Source organism: Podarcis bocagei (genome assembly GCF_964188305.1).
Source record: "Podarcis bocagei genome assembly, chromosome: Z".
Lineage (NCBI taxonomy): Eukaryota > Metazoa > Chordata > Lepidosauria > Squamata > Lacertidae > Podarcis > Podarcis bocagei.
Window position 1 is genome coordinate 8,451,262 of NC_138140.1, and position 14,428 is coordinate 8,465,689.

Consider the following 14,428-nt stretch of genomic DNA (forward strand, 5'->3'; position numbering starts at 1 on the left):
CCTATTCACCAAGAGGTCCCTCTAAAAGTAGCATTACAGAGTGGGGGGGGGGGCTGCCAAGGCAACAGGATCCACAGGGGCAGCAGATCTGGCCTCCAAGTAGTGTGGCACAGCTGTCACTGCCACCATAGCAGTGGCAGCAGCAGGGGCAATGCGCTCCTTGGGGGCTAGATATGCTGTCCCTGTAGTTCCTGCCACCTGAGGCAGTTGCCTCACCTTGCCTTACGGGTTGGCCAGCCATGGCATTTGAGCAAATAGAGCACTGTCCCACCAACCTCAGTCAGCCATAAGTCAACCCCATCCTACCTGCCTTATTTACAATCAGTCCAATCAGCTTCCTTTGCCTTAGTCTCAGTGTTGCCCCCTGCAGAATTCAGTAGTAAGGCAGTTGGGGACAGAACTGGAATTAGTTAGTTTTGCCTGTCACTGGCTCTGGTGCCATCTTCCACTCTTCCAGTCCCAAGGGGCTTTGGAGGGAACCTCCTTTCCCTTCTTCCCATAAAAGTGGAGAGCAGTGGCTGCCAGAATGGAACATATTTTCAATGGAACGTGGCAGTTGACGACATCTGTGACGCCGCCACTGTGCTAATGGGGCAATCTGCATTGTCTCACCTCTATCAAAGCCTTTGGTGAAGGAAACTTTGCTGGAAACAAACCCAGGCATCCCTTATGCATCCTTTCCAGTACTGGGAAAGGCAAAATGACTGGGTCGTTTTGAGGTCTCTCCTCCCACACTGCCTGCTTTTCTTTCTTTCTTTCTTTCTTTCTTTCTTTCTTTCTTTCTTTCTTTCTTTCTCTTCCCTTCTCTTTTTTCTTTTTTTCCATGCTATAACCCAAAGTCTGTCCTAACAGGAAATTTTCAGTCCATTAAAAGCCAAAAGTTACTGGAATTGTGCCTTTTTCTTTTTTTTCCTGGGCTTTCAGTGAGTTTCTCAAGCATTCTCATTAATCTTGGAAGGAACAGGTGTGAAAAATTCATCACTTCCCCTCCAGGGCTTGTTCAGACACACTGGTTGTGTAAGACACGACTAGGCTTCTGTCTGGCAGGGCTAGTAATCTGCTTCTAATTAACTGCATGCAATCCTTGTCCCCCCCTGCCCCTGCCACTGATTCATTCCTGAGCCATGAATGAACAGCTAATACAGAAAGTAATCAATAACAGTAAGAGTGTCCTGCAAAACTTGAACCTCAGGTCGAAGGCTCACATGTGGCCCTCCAGGAGTCTCTGACTGGCCCTTGGAATTCTCCCCAAACCCCACCCCTTACTGGCTTGGCTTTGTGTTTCTGCCTGGCTGGAATGTGTCCTTCAACTCTCATCGTGTCTTTTCCATATCTTGATGGAGGGTAGAGAGGGGTGTGCATGTCACTATGAGAGCATGTGGGGAAAGTTGCATACCCTCCAACCAGCTCCATTTTTGTTATTTATTATCAGTCTGCTATATAATGTACATATTTCTGATGTTGTTTTATTAAGTTTTATTGCTTTCCTTTGATGTGTATCACTTTGATACATATTGCGAAAAGCGGTATAAAAGTATTCAAATAAATAAAATAATGAACAAATGAACAGATAAATAAAACATTTTGTCCTACTACTTCTGAATGTTGATTCAGATAGTCCTCCTTTTCTTTTGATCCTATATTGTGACAAATATGGGTTGTCTCCAATGCTAGTCCTCCTTAGATTTCACCCATTAAAACTAATGGGCCAAAGTCATGTTCATTGGTAATTTCAATGGGTCCACTCTGAATAGGCCTTGCATTAGATGCACGCACACAGAGAGAGCTTTATTGTGGTCCATTGACCCAAAATACACAGTAAAGTAAAGTTAAAGGAAAAGGGACCCCTGACCATTAGGTCCAGTCGTGACCGACTCAAGGTTGTCACCTTCACGAGCATGCACATACCACCCAAACAAGCAGAAACCCAGCCCCCTGGATATTTCTTGTAAAATATAAAAATCTGCCCAGATGTATGCCAACCCTATGTAATAGTATCAATCTTATCCTCAAGTAGAATCTTGACATGAAAGGAGTCAGCAATTCCAGGTTGTTCTGTTAATATTGGATTGATTAGATGCTGCCTAACCTGCTTATACAGACTACTGAGGCAACGCTATGAAATTATTAGTGTTGTCAGACATGGAAAAGACAGTGTTAGTAATATGGAGAGAAATGATTAGACAAGTTAGAAGAAGTGAAAAAATCTAAGTATTAGAATGTTTTAAGGAGAGTTAAAACATTATACGATCTGAAGAGAAACCAGAGTAGTACCTGGAGGTAGGCTGTATGAATTGTGTATTGCTTTGTAACGATTTGTCTCTGGACCATAATAAAGATTGTTGCTGTTGTTGAAACATTTGTCATGAATAAAGTTTGAATGCATTAGATTTCTCAATTTTTTTATCAAACTGCATTCAGTGTACATGTCAGAAAAAAGATTTTGTAAGGAAAAGAGTTAAAGCAAAAGTTGTAACGTCATGTATAGATAGTTATATTGTTTACTATATAAATAGAATAATGTTTAAAAAGAAATTGTCACATGGTCTTCAACAGCATGCAATCAAGACTCTCATATGAGATTTCTATTTCCTCTTTAATATACAATTCCAGTGGGTTCCACTGGTATCTTTCTTGATTTCTTAACTTAGTTGTTATTCTAATGATTAATCATGTTAATCCAAATATTACAACTTTTCTAAACAATGGTTAGCAAAACAAACACAAGAAAATCCCCTGTGCATTGCAATAGATTAATGAAATAATGCTGTCTCTGGCAACTAGTCCAAAATATCCCATGCCTTCAGTGCTTCCATTAATGAGTCATGCTGACATGAACCATTTCCCCCTCCTTGTGACTGTGATGTAAAAGCCAGGGGAGCCAAATAACAGGGTGTTTAGGGGAATTGATGGGCACTGGGACCTAGAGGAAGCCAGAATAGCAATGTGTCATGGCAACCATGTGCACACCTGGTGCTTGGCAGTAGCAGATTAGACCTGATCAAATGCAAGAGGGAAGCACCAGGGGCTGTGTGATGGAGGAATGGAAAACAATCAAGGAAAGAGTCACGGGTGATGACTGCAACCTCCATTATAAATAGTGGTAGAGGTCAAAAGAGATCAAAAGGACTTGCCTCTTCTGAAACCCTTGCCCTTGTTGGGGCTGTTTGTCTTCAACTGTTACCATGCACACCCCCTGTTGTGTGTAGGGATGTGTCCTTTCATCATCTGTCTTTGTGTGCATCCCTTTCCATCTGAGACTTCACTAGGTGGAATGTTGCTGCATGGTAAGTGGGTTTCTGGGGGCGGGAAATGATTCAGTGCATAGCAGTGATAACCTATAATAATAATAATAATAATAATAATAATAATAATAATAATAATAATAATAATAATGGCTTTATTATTTATACCCCACCCATCTGGCTGGGTTCCCCCAGCCACTCTGGGTGGCTTACAGCACATAATTTTTAAAAAAACATTGGACATTAAAAATTTCCCAATATAGGGCTGCCTTCAGATGTCTTTTAAAAGTCAGACAGTTGTTTATTTTCTTGATATCTGATGGGAGGGCATCCCACAGGGTGGGCGCCACTACTGAGAAGGCCCTCTGCCTGGTTCCCTGTAACTTCACTTCTCACAGTGAGGGAACCACCTGAAAGAGTCTCCTGCTGCTGTTTTCTGCAGATGCAATAGAGGCAGTGGAGAAGATCCTCTTTGCTGTTGATATCACCACTTGGTAGGCTTGTTGTTGAGCTCTAACCCATATCTGCTCTGATTCAGAATAAGTTTTCTGCCACTGGCGCTCTAGCTGTCTCAGCAATTGATTCATCACCCTCAGCTCTGGTGGAAACCATAGGGCTGTCTGGGCTCCATGCAATTGGAGAGGGCACTTCGGAGCCAGACAGTCGATAGCCCTGGTTAACTCCATATTCTAGCAGGTCACCAGGGAATCAGCTGAAAGGCCATCAATATGGGATAAAACATCACCTACCACTCTTTGGAAACCATTTGTATCCATTAAGTGGAGGGGGTGGAACATCTGAATCAGTCCCACCTCCCTGCAGAGGGGAAGGGTCGCGGAGAAGTCCAGTTTCACCAGGAAGTGACCATGGCCCTTCTTTTATTTCACTTTTACTTAGTGTCAGATCACCCACATCCATAGAGGTGAACACCATGTCTAAGGCATATCTGCAGCTACAAGTTGGGCCAAACTTACTCAGGGACAGCCTCATGGACGCCGTGCTTTCCACAAAGTCCCGAGCAGCCCCTTGTAAGGTTGTGTCGGCATGGATGTTAAAATCCCCCAGGACAATCAAACTAGGTGTCTCCAACAGAACATCCGCCATGACTTGAAGCAGATCGGGCAAAGAATCCTTGCTAACCTTCACAGGACCCATGATGCAGTATGACTGCAAAAAAATAATAATGTAGAAAATAAAACAAAACAAGCAATGGGATAGTATTAATATAGCAACGTCATACAGGAAGCTCTTCAAATTCAATTTGGCAGCCAGTGTGTTGAAATCTGCTCCTTGAGATAGGGTAATTGAAACACAAAAATGAATCATTACAGTCTCTTTTGCACAATTTTAAACTGCACATGTCCTGATGCCACACATTGCAGAAGAAAATAAACTCAAAATCATTCCCTTTTCCCTAACCTACCACCTGATTCACATGATGGGAAGCACAACAGGGTCTGAATTCTTCATCCCAACTCCCCTTGATAGTCCCTTTGGGGAATTGCCATAGTTCAATGGTGAAGCATCTCTTTGCACACAGAGGGTCCCAGCTTCAATCTTCAGCATCTTCAGGTAGACCTAGGAGAAAACCCTGTTTAAAATTCTGGAGAGCCACCATCAGTGTAGATAGATATTTTTAGGGTTGCCAAATTCTAAAGAGCAAAAAAAGAGTTCACAGCCTCCTAGGTCAGTATTGTCTACACTGACTGGCAGCAGCTCTCCAGGGTTTCAGGCAGAGACTCTTTACCCAGGCCCACCTGGAGATGCCAAGGATTGAATCTGGGGCCTTCATGCTCTGCCACTGAGCTACGGCCCTAAAACAAGCAGAAGACTGCACGATCAGGGAGAGGTTTCAAGAGATGGACAGAGCCTGGATGAGGCTCTCACTCAGCATTAGGCAGAGGCTGGGCAGTGTAGTGTAGGGGTAGAACTCTGGACTTGGAGGGGGAGGGGAGGGGAAAGCCCTTGGCAGGACAAGGGAGTCAGGTGAGCGAATGGAAGAGGGATCCCAGCAGAAGGAGAAGAGAGAGGGAAGGAAAGGCAGAGGGTCTGGAAGAGGAGAGGGGAGTGCTGGGGGGTGGTAGGGGCAAGGGAAGCACTGAAAAAGGTATGCCATGGTGAGAGGCTGGGGTGGGGGCAAGGGAATGAAGCAACAGAAAAAGGGAGTGCAAACAAATGGGGAGCGATCAGAAATCGAAGCAGGAGGAAAACTCATTTGGGGAAAGAATCAGGGAGTGCAGCAGAGATTGGGGTAAAGGAGGGAGGAGGGAGATTAAATCAGTAAGTCGCACTTGGGGAGAAGAAGAGTCTCCCAGAGCCAAAGATTTTCTCATTTTCTGGAGGACGCCCACAAAAGGGAAAAGAAAGGGGGTTGTGTGGTGTGGGGAGGGATCGTTGGATGGAAAAAGAGAACGGGAGAGGGGGATGCGGAGGAGGGCACACTGGGGGAGGAAGGGGAGGGAGCCCAAGAGAGAGTGAGAGAGAGGCACTATCGATTTTGTCCTGGGGGGCTTCAATCAGAAAGTGCTGCTGCAGTCGGGTGCTGAGAGGTGACTGCCTGTCTCTCTGTCTCCCTTCCTCCAGCTCTTTCCCTCTCTCTCACACAGGGGAATTCAAAATCGCCCCAGCACGTGCATGACACACACACATACAACCCCAATTCAATGGGTTTTCCAAATGACAAATAAACACACACTGTTGGCAGGGGGCCTTCTCAGTAGTGGCACCTTTCCTGTGGAACACCCTTCCTACAGATGTCAAGGAGATAAAGAATTACACAGCTTTTAGAAGACATCTGAAGGCAGCCCTGTATTGGGAGGTTTTCAAAGCTTGATGTTTTTATGATGTTTTTAGATATGCTGTAAACCGCCCAGAGTGGCTAGGGAAACCCAGCTAGATGAACAGTGTATAAATGATAACATTGTTGTTATTATTATTATTGCAGCTGTCTTCTCCTTTCTGTGCCGCAGCCCTTCCAAACCCACTCTGCATCTTCACACTCTTGCGCCAAAGCACTTGAAAGTGGTGCAAGAAAAGAGACTCAAGTGCCATAGCCAGGCAAGCAGCCAATCAGAAGCTTTGGTGATGATATCCAAAGCGTACCTGTGTTTCTTATTGCTTTGGAAAGTGAAATTAGGAAGGTTCACATTTAAATGTAGAATCGATTTCATTGTTGGCCCTTCTCCATTTTTCCCTCTGCAGAACTCTGTGAGGTAGATTGGGTTGAGAGACAGTAATGTGGTTTCCCATTGAGCTTTGAACTCTGGTCTCCCAGATCCTAGTCCAATGCTCTAACTACAACACCAGTTGTGTATAGGCTATAGGAATAATGTACCATAGAGGGAAGGTTGCCTCCCTCATTCTCAGATTTGAGAATTATCTAGTCACAGCCTCTCCATCTTACCAGGATTCAATCTGATGTTAGCTTTGCACTGGATTTCACCACCATCTTCCTACCTGGAAAAACAAGGTGATAGGGAGTTGTTCTTGTGGTGGGGGGGGGGGTAGGGAGAGAGATTATATCTTAATTCTCCATAATCGTGCACAGCGAACATAATGACAGCTTACTCATTCCTTCTGAACTGCCAAACATTCTCTCTTTCCCTGCTCTGCAAGTCTGAGCTGAGCAACGGGAAAAGATTGCAGAGAATCTGTCATCAGAGCATTGCAACGGAGCTACTGAAATCTGCTGGAAGGGATTTTGGGATGGCAGCTGTCTTTAATAATAATTTAAACACACACACACAAGTTAACCACAGAAAATGTGAACAAGTCAAATCCCATATGCTTGGAGGTTTCCTTCTCGTCCCCAAAGACGTCGAGGCAGGATATGAGCAGAGGTGTACGCTGCTGTGCCGGAAATGCAGAGAGAAACATGAGGCATTATGCCTCCCTATGCTCTCTTTGTCTGTCTTTCGGGAATGACCTCATCAGCCACGGCCTCCCACCATGACAGGAACTGGAGAACCATACATGGCCCAGAAGAAAACACAAGGGCTGAAGGAACTGTACACACTATACGGCTTAATCAGAGGGTCTTGTCCCATGTGGCTTCCTTTCCAGATATGCGGGGCTGGAGTAGGTGTTGAAAAGGGCCAGGAAAATCAACAGAAGCTTGGAACGACTTCATTGTTTGAGGAAAGCTTACGGCTGGGGTATAGAAACTCTTTCAGCCCAGGGGCCACATTCCCTTCGGAGAAACCTTTTCATTCAAATAGTGGGTTGGACCAGAGACAAAAGTGGGCAGAGAAATGAATGTACATTTTAGATTTGTACAGTAGGCTAGTTTCTACACTTACTCGCACACCTCTCTCTGTCCTCCATCCACATCAGAGTTCAAAGACACTTCTGGCCTGGCAAAAATACTCAGCACTTCAGTACCTGTCATTGAACTACTGGTAGAGATGGGGAAGAAATTCTATTTACAGTTTCCAAAACAATACGAGAACTGAAACACAGACATTCTTTGAAATCAGCACTTCTTTGAATTTTGTTATGCAGTTCTCCAGTTAAACAATGTGTACAAAAATGTATAAATTAGGGGGGAGTGTGCATAAAAAATGAATAAATTAATGAAAATAGCTTGAAACATGCATTATATTAAGTTAAATGCCTTGCAAAAATCTACACGACTGGCAAATTGCCTACATAAAATGTGTTTATTAAGAGAAAATTGCACTAAAACATGAATAATTTTTTATATGTATAGAAGGGGTAAATTCCTGCAGCAATATGAAGAACTGAATTTAAGATGAGGAAAAGGAGAGACAAAGAGAACCAGAACTGACAGATCTATCCCTATGGGCAATCTTCCATAGGCTGCATGCTAATTGTGGGAGAAGGTGGAGCCAAAGATGGGCAGGACAACAGATAAGGCTCTCACTTTTGTACAGTTAGCTACGTTCCAGCCACACAAAAGCCAAAAGTTTCTAAACATGCAGCTCTCCACTGTATATCCAGGAAAGCAAGAGGTGTTAATGAGCACGGTTCAAGGACACATCCCAACCAGGCAAAGGCACTTGGGAAGCTGCCCATTAGGTACCGTATTATACCCTTCAGGCTCAGAACAGTTCTCCACCCCTGTTCTAACCATTACGCTGCACCAGTTGTGAAGAGTTTTGTATTACCTCCCCATTCAATGAGTATACTAAAATCCACCTACCCCAGCCAACCAAAGATAAACAACCACCTCCTAGGCCACCCTCCCCACCTCTCTCACCACCGAGGAAATACAACAAGTGAATAGTAAGAGAACCCATACAAGTGACCCTGACACAACCCCCTCTCCACATACACTAAGTAGTAGAATAGAAGCATTAACACCCCACCCCGCTCACCACTCCCCCTCCCCTCTCCCCCTTTTCTTCCCAACCTAATACTGCATGCAACACTAATGTCTCACAACAAATGAAACTTATCTGTAGAAAACACAACTTGAAAAGATACAAAGCACGTATTTTCGTAAACTAAGAAGTCTTTAATAATTTTTTTTAAATGAAATGAAATAAAAAGTGTATTTTTATTTTTATTTAAAGAGGATTATACAAATCAACAGAGGAGAAGTCTGTTGATGGCCATGATGAATACTCCATTCTCCACAGTCAGTGACGGTATGCCTGAATACCAGTTGCTGCAAATCACAGATGTTGGGATCGCTGTTGTGCTCAGGGTCTGCCCTTCCTTGGGCTTCTCAGGCATTAGGCCAGCCACTGTGAGATCAGGACGCTGGACTGACTGGATGGGGTTTTGCAGCTTCATTTTTTTTCTGGCTCCACAGAGATAATGTCTGTTCTGCAAACCATATTAATATCAACACATGATGGGGCCTCTCAGTTGTGCCCCTGAATGCTTTGTTTTCTCCAATGGTTTCCTTGTGTTCCTCAGCAAATTCAGCCTTTTCTTTCCATGCATCCTACTGTATCACCCTACTTTAGGGACATCCCAAGAAAACAGTGAATCTCTCTCTCTCTCTGCTCCAACACCCCCCCCCCCCGAAACTAGTCTCCGGGTTGGCTAATGGCTCCAGCATGTGTGCTTCTGTCGGAAGTGAGAACTGCATGTAAAGTTATCAGACATCCATCCATCAGAGTAAGTGGCTCCCTCCTCTCACCTTGCCCCACACATTGTTAAATGCTTTGTAGAGCAGTTAAAAGCTGATGCTGCTAGATGATTCATTGCAAACCCACACAGGGGCTGTGGAGTGGCTGAATCAGCAAAGGGGTATATATGTATACACACACACACACACACACATACACACACACACACACACACATATAATGGATTGGGAACCCTGTGGTGGAGTCAACCTCTTTCCAAATTTGAGCGAGTTTATCTGGGGGGGGGGACTTTGCGAAATAATTTTTGGAGTGCTTACACGACCCTGATGGAGAAGGTGGTACTGTTAAACTACATGAAAGAGTCTCCTGGAACTGTTTTCAGCAGATGCAAAAGAGATGATGAAGAAGGCCTTCTTTACTATCATTATTGCCACTTGGTAGGCTCAACATTGAACTCTAACCTGTGTTTTCACCAATGGTGCTCTAGCAGTCTCAGCGGTTATTTTATCACCCCATGGTCCCCATCCTCCCAGTTTTTCCTGATCCCATGTTGATGACATCCCATCTCATTCCCTGGAATGCGGAGTTAACCAGGGCTACCAACTGTCTGTCTCCAAAGTGCCCTCTCTGCAGCATCAGAGAGGCAGAGACTGAGGAAGAGGTGGGTGGTGGGTGTGGGCTGCCCCAGGTATCACCACTGGGGGGTGATGAAATGCCGGGCGGCACTCACCGCGGGGCCTGCAGCGCACCCGAGCCACGTGTCTCTCCTGGGAGAGACGCGGTGGCTTGGGTGTGCGCAGGCTCCACGCTGCCCAAACGGTCCGCCCGCTGCCTCCCCCCCCCCCCCAGCTGTAGGGTGGCTGAGTGGGAGGAGGCAGGCAGACTCCGGAGGCCCCGCGGCACCCAAGCAGCTTCCTCTGCTGCTGCAGAGAGGGCACTTTGGAGACAGACAATTGGTAGCCCTGGTTAACTCCGCATTCCAGGGAATCAGATGGGAGGCCATCAACATGGGATAATGTATCCCCTACTATTTGGACCATTCAAATTGGTGCCACCTCCTTTCAGAGGGGAAGGGTTGCACAGAAGTCTAGTTGCGCCAGGAAGTGATCTGACCATGGCACTTCTTTTGTTTCACTTTTACTTAGTGTCAGACCACCCATGTGCACAGAGGTAAAGGCATGTCTAAGGCTTTGAGTAGGGCCATTTTATCCACCCAAGTTGTACTTCCCCAGCCATTATATTGGCTAGGCCGTACTTTTGAGGCAGCCCTGGCCCTCTCCCCTTAAAAACAAATGAACTTATAGAAAACTAACTTAAAAAGTACACATAACAATTTAAAAATGATTTGAAACATCCCTCACCCCATTAAAATATTAAAATGGGGAGGATTTTATAAAGGAAGGAAGGAGAGAAGGTAGGACCACGGGAATCTCTGCTCATTGTCTGTCTCTGTTGACAGGACTGCCTCCTTCTGGTCACATTGGGAACTGACACTCGCCCAGCAATTCAAGCTGAAACATCTGGCAGAAACACCTTGAAGGCAGCCCTCAAGGACCCCCTGGGATGGGGCTTTGCCCATGATCTTGTTTGAGCACTCCTCAAGGGTGTTGTGAATGTCCTTGGCACAATACAAGGTAGCTCAGTCAATAGAGCATGAAACTCTTATCCGCAGGGTCATGGGTTTGAGCCCCACATAGGGCAAAAAGATTCCTGCATTGCAGGGGGTTGGATGGGATGGCCCTCATGGTTCTTTCCAACTCTACAATTCTATGATTCTAAGAGGTCTGGGACTTGATCAAGCTGAGACATTGAGTGTAGGGCAGGCTCTCTACCTAGACCGTGCCCAGCTTGGTAGCTGTCAGCACGGGGGTCAGTGAGTGTCTGCCACTGTCAAAACTCTGGGAGAGGCACCTGTAGACCAAGTGTAGCCCCAACTCCAGCAGGTTGCGCAAGGCATAAAATTCCTCGAATAAAAATCGCAGCTGACTCTATTCACCTAAGCATCTGCTTTTGAGATGCCCCAGCTATCAACAAAGCATATACTTTTCATGAGCACTGGAAAACTAGTTCACATTTGTGTGTGTACACATGCACACACTGGATATATGGTGCTGCCTTAAGAGGACTGTGCTAGAGAGTCCTGGCAGCCTTAGTGATCTGATGGGGTGTGTGGGGTGGGTGTGGGTGGGTGGGTGTTGACAAAAATATAATGAAATGTGCAATATTCCTTGGGGAAATGCTCTCCCCTCTGAATCATTTGATGCTTTGAGCTGAGTTTCCTACACACACACACACACACACACACACACACACACAGTCCCTTAGTGGGGAGGAAAGGGGGTGCGGTTATGCCTTCCTCTCATCATAAATTACATGCAAATGCCTTTTGTGCCTCCGTGCCTATATATGTGAGTGCCTGTGTCTTTCACACAAGCAAGCGCAGGGTCCAGAGAGGACCTGTGCCTTTAATTTGCCAACTGCAAAACTACAGAGTCTGTGCCTTGAAGGCATCCCATTACAGTGGAATGAGCTAAGGATCTACTCAGCTATATAAACCAGCAGAAACTGCTTACTCCAACCAGAGTTTGCCTTACTGTCAAACATTCTCCCTCCCTCTCTTTCCCCCTCTCTCTGTCTTTCTCTCTCTGACTTGTCCCGTCTATACCATAGATGAGACAAGTTTTCTGATTTTTTTCCCCTCAAGACAGAAGCGGACAAGAGTAAAGCATCCTATTTATCCCCTGGAGACTTGACACAGCACAAGGAACTAACACATATCAAAGGCAAGCAGGTAAGTCTTCTCTCCAACATTGAGCATGACATTTTTCAGGGGATGGAAAAGTGAATGTGTTAGAATAGGTTCCATTTTTTAATAGTTCTTTTTTTTCTGAGTTGCTGGAGTTTGGAGATGCTTTTGAGATTACTAGGTGATAAAGATATAGATGATATAGATACAGATATAGATATGCAGAAATTTAAAAGTTTGTTTATTTTGTGTAATGCCAGATGGGATCAGATCTGTGTTTCTATGGTGTTTTCAGTGGATGCATAAATTAGCCAATGAATGAATGAGAGATGAAGGCATGCTAATGAAGAGTGTGCATGCACGCACACAGGCATACACACCCCAATTAAAGTAGCAAAGCAAACACACAATGAAAATGGCAAGTGAGGATGGGGAGATGGGGGGGGGGGTCATTCATGTTTCTGAGACTTCAAGGGGTGATGGAGATTAACTGATAGCATTGGGAATGTAACCTTTTAAAGATGCAAATGAACCTTGTTCATTGTAAAGAAAGAAAGAAAGAAAGAAAGAAAGAAAGAAAGAAAGAAAGAAAGAAAGAAGCCCGTCTTGTGTTTGGCGGTGGATTCCAATTTCTTCCTGAAATGTATGCGCCTGGCTTCCAGACCAAAAAATTTAAAGGCAAAGTTCAGCATGTATCTTTCTTTCATTTGGCTATTGAAAACAGAGGGTGATCTGTGCCAGAGGATGGAAAATGCTTCTCTTCTCCCACCTCTCCACTGCTCTTGAAGCAAGCTGCTTTTTTTTCCACACTGAGCAGCCTATCACTCTGATAGTTTTATTCATCTCTACACTTTTCTGTGCACCAGGTGGCTGAATAGTGCATTTGTGTAAGCATGGGATCTCATGAGTTGAATGAGAAGAAAAACGGGTCTGTAACCCTTGGCTTGGCTAAGTAGCTGGATCTAGCTTCTCAACTTGCCAGCTACATGCAGTTGTATCATATCTTTCAGGACAGGCTGTAGGTTTTTATTAATGGAACATTTTCTTGCCCGTTTTCCCAAGTACTTCAGAAGTCTTGTGTGATGTAGTATGGATCTGAGACTGGCTGGTCCTATTTCATTCAGAAGCCATACCCACTGGGCTGGATCCAACAATTCTACTTGGAGTAGACCCATTGAAACTATTGAACCTAAGTTAAGCATGTTGATGATTTTCAATGGGGATCTGTTCTCCATATGGTTAATATTGTGTTCAAGAGGGTTTACTCTCACCTAAGTGTGCTTAGGCTTACAGTTTTAATTCAGAACTATCACACAGTTAAAAAGCATCAGTGCTGTGAAATCCACATTGAAGATTGCACTGAATTCTGCCTAAAGTGAAAGTTGGAATCTTAAAGGAAACTATCACGGGGTTTTTGATAAGCAGCTTTTTCACAGAGGAGAGGTTGTTTTCGACTATTAAAATCTAAGCCATTTAAAGTTGTATTCCTAACTAAACACCCCATCAGACATAACAGAAAATGTGTCCGAGGAAATGCCTGAAGGATCATGTTGCATCTACTACTCAGTCCCATGGGAGAGAGAGCAGTAGCCTGACCTTATGAGTGTTTGCTCCAAACTAACTCCCGGTTTGCTTAATAGAATTACTCACAATGAAGCAAGATTAGATTCACAACACTGCAGTCTTATACACCATGGATGGGGAACTGGTTTCAGACTAAAATAATAATAAAATAAAACAAAGCTCCCCCACTCAGACAAATGGGGCTACACTACACCACCTGCCTGGCTGTGCAGGAGAATCCCCGCAACACTGGGAGGTCATTCAGCAAGGGGGCCAGGGACACAGCAGTGAGGCCAGGCTGGGCTCTAGGACCCAGAGACCCACCCCCCAGCAGCAGGCAGGCTGGGATGGGGATCCCTGCATGAAGGTGCCTGGTTTGCGCCCCTTCAAAATCATGTGCTCAAGGCTATGGAACCCCTGATCCCTCCACACTACACCCCTGCTTTGTACAGTAGACTAGTTTCACTCACACTTCCCTCTCTGTTTTCCACCCAGGCAACAAAAAGGCACCATCCAAGTTTAAGGACATATCCCAGCTGGGGAGTCAGAGTCTGGGGGGGGGGTGATGCTCAAAGAGGGTATGGTGTAAGGCTGGGAAGGGGATGTGGCTGGGTAAAAGAAGTGTCACTGAGGACAGTGGCAATGGTGGCCTCCAACTAGCGAGGTCTAGAGGACTGCATTTGGGATAAGTCCCATTGAACTCACTTCTGAGTAAATGAAAAGAGGATGTGCCAAGAACATGCATCAGAATAGGCTGTGGATTGTGCACGAGAAAGCACATGGGACACACCAGCCAGATTGCACCACATTCAGCT

The 14,428-nt window shown here is 45.1% G+C and overlaps 1 protein-coding gene across 6 annotated transcripts in view; it reads left to right on the plus strand.

The window, feature by feature from the left end:
• The first annotated feature begins 11,695 nt into the window (after positions 1-11,695).
• TNC (tenascin C) overlaps positions 11,696-14,428 on the plus strand; it is an 83,270-nt gene continuing 80,537 nt past the window's right edge. For 2 of the 6 annotated variants that reach the window (XM_081179594.1, XM_081179595.1), the window contains exon 1: positions 11,696-12,095. The gene's annotated coding sequence lies outside the window, so the exon portion shown is untranslated. The remainder of the gene's footprint in view (positions 12,096-14,428) is intronic. The other 4 variants (XM_081179596.1, XM_081179597.1, XM_081179598.1 and 1 more) reach the window with 4 other exon arrangements.